Source organism: Myotis daubentonii, chromosome 11, assembly GCF_963259705.1.
Source record: "Myotis daubentonii chromosome 11, mMyoDau2.1, whole genome shotgun sequence".
Taxonomy (NCBI): domain Eukaryota; kingdom Metazoa; phylum Chordata; class Mammalia; order Chiroptera; family Vespertilionidae; genus Myotis; species Myotis daubentonii.
Window position 1 is genome coordinate 31,529,399 of NC_081850.1, and position 8,365 is coordinate 31,537,763.

Consider the following 8,365-nt stretch of genomic DNA (forward strand, 5'->3'; position numbering starts at 1 on the left):
GGAAATAAAATAACTTCCAGTTACCCTCTTGAAATCCTTCTTGGCCACAACTTCTAGGATTAGTCTATGGACATAATCAAAGACAAAAACTAGAGAAGCCAAAGGAAAAACCAAGGTTCAATATAAAGCAAAGTTTCTGAGGAGATTTGATCTCTGCTACCTCCTTTCACACATAATTTCAGGGGGTTCTGTTACTAAATTTAAAACGTGCTGTGCTTGCTTCGGCAGTACATATACTAAAATTGGAATGATACAGAGATTAGCATTGCCTCTGAGCAAGGATGACACACAAATTTGTGAAGCACTCCATATTAAAAAAAAAATGAATGAATGAATAAACAAACAAATAAATCAATAAAGCTATCTATATAAAAGCCTAAGTGACCATCACAACTGAACGGACTACCGAACAGGCTGCATGGGGTGACCAGGCCAGCAAGGGAGTTAGTCAGGGGTGACCAAACGACTGAGCAACAGGCTTCATGGGGCAGCCAGGCCAGCAGGGGGAACAGTTTGGGGCAACCAGGCCAGCAGCAAGGGTGAAGTTGGTGGCGATCAGGCCTGCAGGGGGTCAGTTAGGGGCGACCAGGCCAGCAGGGGAGGCAGTGAGGGGTGATCAGGCTGGCAGGGGAGGCAGTAGGGAGCAATCAGGCCAGCAGGCAGAGGCGGTTAGGGGTGATGAGGCTAGCAGGGGGGGCAGTTAGGGGCGATCAGGCAGGCAGGCAGGTGAGTGGTTAGGAACCAGCAGTCTAGGATTCTGAGAGGTCCCCTGAGGGGTCCTGGATTGGAAAGGGTGTAGGCTGGGCTGAGGGGACCCTCCCCCCACCCATGCACAAATTTCATGCACCAGGCCTCTAGTTAATAAATAAAATGTGCTTGGCTGGGCTGAGAATCTACTGGGGCTTCCCCCTGGAGGAAGATGGGAGCACATGAAGGGAGGAGAATGTGCTTGTTTAATTGTGGGGCTGTGACTCAATATAGACCAGACATGCTCACGCCAAACAGGGAAAACGGAGGTTACCTCTAATGTCAGCCTCATGTGAGCCTCAAGGTGAGGGGAAGGCTCAATGGAAAGTAGCTTTACAGATGGCCAAAGAGGTCAGAGGAGAGCCAGGCTGCCAAGACTGATTTTGGACTCTATGAATGTGCTAGTGATATTCGCTGGAAGACTGAGGCCACAGGGGACACTGGCACCACCTGTTCTAAGGATTACTGAAAAATAAGCTGGCAAAACTAGCTTCAGTCTCTCCACTACACATCAATTTATGGTGTCACTCAGAGTTATGACTATGAAACTCACAAGCCCACAATCAGTTCCACTAAGGACAACTGAGTCCCAGTGACAATGTTTATGTCCATTTATATCCACTCCTCTTCTAATGACCCAGCAACTGCCTCAGTATATTATGTTTTTTGCTCTCTCATAAATTTAACTTATCCCAACTTCAGCTGATTAATGACCCGTCTTGGCTTGTGAGATGCATACTTTCAGCCTTATATCATCTTCGTTTCAAACTCCTGCTCTGCTCTTTCCTATTAGGACAGCATCTCTAGCACCTCATGGGCCACTGGCCAGCAAATGTTTACTTGCTCTTGGGTCTGGTCCCCACTCCTGATCCAATCAGGTATAGCTGGGGTAGCAGCATTAGACATGGTACTAAGGTATGGATATGAGAGATATTCCTGGACACCTGGCCTAAAGGCCTAGGTCACAGTGATGGCGAACCTTTTGAGCTCGGCGTGTCAACATTTTGAAAAACCCTAACTTAACTCTGGTGCCGTGTCACATATAGAAATTTTTTGATATTTGCAACCATAGTAAAACAAAGACTTATATTTTTGATATTTATTTTATATATTTAACTGCCATTTAACAAAGAAAAATCAACCAAAAAAATGAGTCCGTGTGTCACCTCTGACGCGCGTGTCATAGGTTCGCCATCACTGGCCTAGGAGGAAAAACTCATTTCCTTGCCTTCTCTCCTTTTCATCAAGAAGAGTATTCAAAAGGCTGAGAGATCACTGGGAACCAGAAACAAAGGCTTTATCTGCTTTTGATTAGGACTACGGAAAAACATTTGGGGTTCAAGACTTGGGAAGAGATCTCTTTGGGGATCTTAAAACACTTGGTTAATCAGAAATTTTAGTCAATGACAAAATTTGTTGCAACTCTTATGTTTGAGGTCTTAGGCATTTTCTGCTTAGAATGGCTCTGAAAATCCTATAGGAATGAGGCTCGGCCAGAGGATAGGGGTGGGAGCTGCCTGTCTTAGAGCTTGTTTCAGTTTCAAAGGAGAGAAAAAAAGCAGGACCTTCAGGTTTCACTCTAAATTAATTTAAGCAAACCTCTCATAGTGGGAGGTAGCAGGATTCAGGCCAGAAGTTACCATAGTTAACAACTGAGTCATTGCCTGAGACATTCTCTGGTGGGCTTTCTGGAAAGTGAGCAGGTGAGCAATGAAGTTCATCATTGTGATGGACAAGAACGTGAGTTTTGACCAAGATAAATACCACCAATCTATGACTAGGAAATCTGCCCTCTGCCTTTTGAACTAAAAGATGGCATGCTGAGATTGGAGCTCATGCCCCCGAGTCTCTGGGCCAAGGTAAAGTAGTTCTTCTGATTCCGGCCTTGGCGGAGGATGGACACACAGCTTCTGACCGGCTCCCCGGCAGCCTTCTTCCCTCCAGCAGACCCTGGAGCTCACACTGTTGGCTCCCAGGCCTTCAGTCATTCTTTCACCTGGGTTTCTACTCATCCCAGCCAGAGAAGTATAGAGGATAGGATCCCTCCCTCATCTTCCTGCCCACCCAGTCTATCTTACTGCTAAAATCCATAATAAAACAGATAAGGGTCTAGAAGTCTTAAAAGATTTAATATCATATTAATGATGGGTCTTTATTGAGATGTGAATGGCACTGGTTGGTTTGTCCTTCATGAACTCACCACATTGCACTGTCTTGGGAGCCCAGTGACTCCCTCCTGCCCACCATCAGGAAAGGACATTTGAGATTAAACATAGACCCCTTTGTCCTTGAGGCTTGGGGACCTTTATTTATATCCTAGTGGTCTCCATTCCCCCCCAAAAAAGAATAATAAAAACAGTAATAATGAAGAGGAAGAGAGGCAGTACTATGTACTAAAGACTTACTCTCAGGCAGGTGCTGCACCAAGCTTCAACATACACATTTTATTTAATCTTCACCACAGCTCGATGAAATAGATACTATCTCCATTTTAAAGGGACACAGAGATGCTAATAAGTTTGCCCAAGGCTACAAAGCAAGCAAAGAGTAGAGCTAAAATTCAGTCTAAGCTTTATCTGATTTCAAAATACTTCCATTTTTGTAAAAATAATATATTATTTAAAATATCTATGCCCCGAGGAAAGGATAAAGAAGACAGTGAGAAACCACACATAATTCCATCGCTGGGATATAATCACTATCAACATTTGGTACATTTCTTTGTAGACCTTTCCCCCCTAAGCATCCACAAGATACATGCATACACCAAGCACGTATTAGTTCATATATCAAATGAGTTTTTAGCATCTGCTATGTTGTAGGTCCTGTTCTACATATTGGAGTATTCCAAGTCCCCATCCTGGAAGAGCTTACAGAATCAGAAAATAAACAGATAAGTGAATAGATTTATGCTATAATGCGGGCCAGCATGCATCCATTTACAGCTATGGATACTGTATCTGCTGTTTCTGGAACTCAAGCGCTAAAAAATTTGGAGAATGCCATGGGTGTAGCCTCCAGTCCTGGAAAATTTTAAAAACATTTTGGCCTAGTTTTATGTTAAATGTTTTTCTTAAAAAAACAGGTTAAAAAAAATTGAAGACACAGGAAGCCAAATAGTTTGCTCTAAATTTCTCAGCAAAGCAAAAGGACAAGCTCGGAATGGGACTCGGGTCTGCCTAACTCTAAGCCCTCGCCTCGGCCCTGTCCAGTGCACTCTCTGACTCGCACTGCCCTGCCACCATCACCAGCCCTGCCCAAGCTTCCCTGTGCCTAAGAGCGAAGCCACAGCTCTTCTGGGAACAATGTCCACTCTGAGCCCAAGACTCAGGGCTCCGTGGAGTCAAGGCCAAGGCCTTTCCACCTTTATCTCCAATCTTTTCTTCACAAGCTCTGTGAAGCCAAACAGGCCACTTCTTATCCCGCAACATACCCTGCGATTTCCTGCCTCCTTCCCTTTCCGATGCCCTTCCTATGTCCAGATGTCCTTCATTGCCTCCATGTGCTGGAGTCCTACCCACTCTTCAAGGTCCAGCTCAGAGGCCACCTCCTCCAGGAAGCTCTACCCAGTGTCCTTGGGCTTGCCCACCTCAGAGCTCCTACAGCCTTTATCTGTCCCTGTCTTATGAGCGTTAATACTTACTACCTTATGTGGAGGTCATTTTTACATATATCTTATCCCACCAGATGGGAAACTTCTAAAGGGAAGGGATTAGTACCGGGCACAACCTATTACATAGGGTTGAAGGATGGATGGATAAATGGATGAAGGAATGGATAAACAAATTCCCTGCCTTGGTAACTTTTTTGAGGACTGTGTTTTGTTTTATTTAAACTCTGGAACCTGTCCCAAGCTGTCCCTAAGTGCCCTGAAATTCCCCAATGTCCCCCTTCCACTCCTGTTGCTACTAGTCACCCAGTTCCTCCAACCCACCTCCATCCTATCCCCCTAAAGTTCTTACTGTAGGTTTTCCATAATTTCCTCACTCAAATATTCCTAGCTGAGAAGTCAGGTAATAGGCACTTAAAATATAGTCTTTGCCAGGGGGATATGCATTTTAATAGGACATTCCAAAAGGCAGAAATTATATAGGTTTCTAGTAATGAAATTTTAGACACGATGATAGGAGGTGGGGAGAAACCCTGTCTAATTACCTACTTATCCCCTGACTTGTAAGCCTGTGTGGCCAGGTTTCCTGTGAGGGAACAGGAATTACCATGAGGAGTCTGCATCCCTGCCTCCCACCCACAGCCTGACGCAGGAACCGAGCGGAGAACATCTCAGAGCCACTGTCTCTGCTGAGAGGCACCCTTGGCCACACCAGAAACCTCAGCCAGTATCCACTTAGAGCTGCAGAGGCCACAGCCCCCGAGAGCAGCCCCCTTATGAGTTAAAAAGCATTAGCATGCCTAGTCCCTGCTTTAGCTAGATATCTCGAAGCCAAGAGCAGAGCTAGGGGCCCTCCCCACAAACCCAGCAGGAGACACGCAGCCACCATCTGCCTTTCTGGGCTCTGTCCCCATCAGTAGGACGTCAGAGGGTCCTAGTTGGGATTCCTGAGCTCGGGAAGGCACTGAGCCCCAACCTGACTCCGGTGAAGTTGACCCTGTTGCCTGACCCAGGCTGGTCTTCCCAGCATCCTACTCTGAGAGTCAGGGGCCCCAGATGACTCTTTCAAACTCTGGCTCTGCACTCATCTTTGGGTTTAAGAGTCCATAAAAGAAGGGCTGGTCTTGACTTGAAGGAGGGCATTTAGTGCAAATAAGCAAAAAGCACAGGGCTGGGTTCTGATCCAGTTCCATCATTACCAGCTGTGTGACCTTGGGCAAATGCCCAACTTCCAGCACCTTTCACTTGCTAAAGTTTTACAATAAAACAGTACCAACTTCATTGACTGGAGATGTCAGCACCCAGAATAGTGCCTCAGTTCATAGTATGAGTTCAGGTAATGCTAATAGTTGTTAAGGAAATTACAGATTAGGAATGGCATTTAGGCAATGGACAGAAGGGGAGAGAAGTAACGCCTAACACGCACAGACCGCACTCCCACCCACTTTTGGATCTAGAGTCCTGCCATTGTCCACGAGAGCTAGCACCAGCCACGGGATGCCTGGTGCTCTTCTGCCTGACCTTCGGGACCCTCCAAAGCATGTCCTAGTCTTGCTTTCCATCTTCATTTCTCTCAACTTCCTTCAAACCGCTGCCACTCTGCCCATAGCTGACGGTTACCTTTCCTGTCCCTGAGAGCCTGGCCATCTATGTCTTTACCAGTGTCAACATCCCCTGCATCATTCAAGCCTTAAATCCAAATGCCACCTCCTCCAGGAAGCCTCTCCAACCCCCAGCTAGAATAAAACTCATCCTCCTCTTAGTTTCCACAGCACTTTTAAGGTTAGTAAATCCAGGAGGCTCTCTGTTTTCTCAAGTCTCCCTTTGAAGTGCAAGCACATCACAGGCATGACAACTTTTCTCTGAGTATAATCAGACTCTGAGAAGGGACGCAGCACATGGTTCAGGCACCCTGGGCCCGTGCTTCATTCACAAGGCAGAAAGCTCAGCCTTCAGGAGCTAGTGCCAAGGTACCAGCTCTCCTTGGCCGTTCCTGGCCCCTGGGGAAGCAGAGCTGGTTCTAAGCGTACATCAATTCCTCCCTGGCAGCCCGAGACACCCTGGCTATGCTCACTCCCCTGCGGCACCTTTCTGGCTGTGGAACTGCTCCCAATATGTTCCACCTGCTGGTCACAGCAGTCTCTGTTTCTCAGATTTTGTAAACATATTCTTCTGTCTTTGATACTTAGCTCCACAGCCAGCCAGCCTTGGGCACTCCTCTGATCCAGTACCACATCCTTAGCCCTTGCAGAGCTCTCTGCCTTGGGCTTTAATCAAAGGAAACGCGGGCAACGCATCCCTACACTTCCTGTGGCGGCATTACTAAGGGCCTTGTCACCTACATCCCTGAATGTCTCTTATAAAAGCCCCACATGAGATCCTTCTTTGAGAATTTACTGCTAAGAAAAGTTTTTCCGTCTGCCCAGAGGAACTTTCCATAATTCTCTCTGATCATCAGGATTATGTAACAGTTCATGCCCCAGTTTCGGTTTCTGGCTGCCACAAGCTTGGCAACAGATTTGAGGCCCTGCTAAAGGAACTTGGCTTTCTGTACCGTTCCAGGACTCCTTCCTCTAAGGTTGCCCCTTGATGTCTAGAACAGCCAGCCTGTTCTGCTTGTGCCCTTTGACAATTTCCAGGTGGAGCTTTCTTGGGTGCAGGTTCCACCGGCTGCCTCTCTGTCTCTGCACCCCAGCAGGATGGTACCCCACACAAGCTCACCCAATCTCTCTGCCTCCTTGCCCCTCAACCTTTAGTCTTGAGTTCTGCTCTTCTGGAAGGCAGCATGGGAGTTTAGGGAGTTATACTATTTGAGATGAGAATAAAAAGAAAGAACTGAGAAATTAGTTGCTTTCCCCTTTTTTAAAGAAAAATCAATTTTGTTTTTATCAAATGTGCACCTGAACATAGTTTAGACACAATAATTCTACATGTCTTGTTTAAAAAACAAAACCAGCAATTCTCTACCTCACTACCCCTTCCCCCAAAGGCAATTCTTTTCACCTCTTTCCATTGATTCTTTTGGTTATTACCCTAAATTATCTGTCTATAGACTGCCTGGAGAGTATTATACTAAGTGAAATAGGTCAATCGGAAAAAGACAAAAACCATACGAAGTCATTTATATGTGGAATCTAATGAACAAAATAAACTAACAAAACAGAGACTCATACATACAGAAAACAGACTGACAGCTGTGAGAGGGGAGGAGGGTTGGGGGGTTGGGTGAAAAAGGTGAAGGGATTAAGCAAAAAAGGAAAAGAAAACTCACAGACAATAGTATGGTGATGGGGAGCGGGCGGGGGGGGGGGGGGGGAGATGTAAGGGGAGATAAAAAGGAACGGGTAAAGGAGAGATGGAAGGAGCCTTGACTTGGGGTGGCAAACACACAATGCAATATACAGATAATGTAGTATAGAATTGTACACCTGAAACCTGAAACCTGTATAATTTTATTAATCAATGTCACCTCAATAAATACTATAAAAGACTAGTGGATAAATGCCATTCCGGAATATTTGACTATAGAAATGGTCATGCTTAATAAATGATTAGATTCAACTAGTTTTTGAAAAAAAATAATCTCCTTATAGATTATTTCTGCTACTTATATTCTGCTACTTCTTTGGGTTTTATTTTTAGGTATTACTTACTAATTTCTCACTGAGGAAGATGAGGTTATAAATCTCATTTGTCACCACCACAATCACCATCTCTCACCAGCCAACACACCAGTTCTTGTCTCCCTCTGTTCCTCTCTTTTAAGTCATATGGTAATTTGATTGGATCAGTTTCAGTTACATCATTATGACTCTCTAAGTGCTGTAGTTGAGCTATATAGTACACTATAATTACTTTTCCTTTCCAACACAGCCTTTTAGTTTTCCTGAATTTAATATTTATATTGTTTATTTGTTTTCATTTGCTTGCTTTTAATGCTCTTGACACTAATTCAACCCAAATCTACCCTCCAGTTGTGTATCTCTCCCCTCAATACCTTCAAGCACA

At 45.2% G+C, this 8,365-nt stretch overlaps 1 non-coding gene across 1 annotated transcript; it reads left to right on the top strand.

Annotated features, from left to right (window-relative positions):
• Window positions 1–212: 212 nt before the first annotated feature.
• On the top strand, window positions 213–316 carry LOC132212858 (U6 spliceosomal RNA). The gene has a single exon (XR_009447804.1). It is a non-coding gene; the product is annotated as a U6 spliceosomal RNA (small nuclear RNA).
• The last annotated feature ends 8,049 nt before the right edge of the window (window positions 317–8,365 follow it).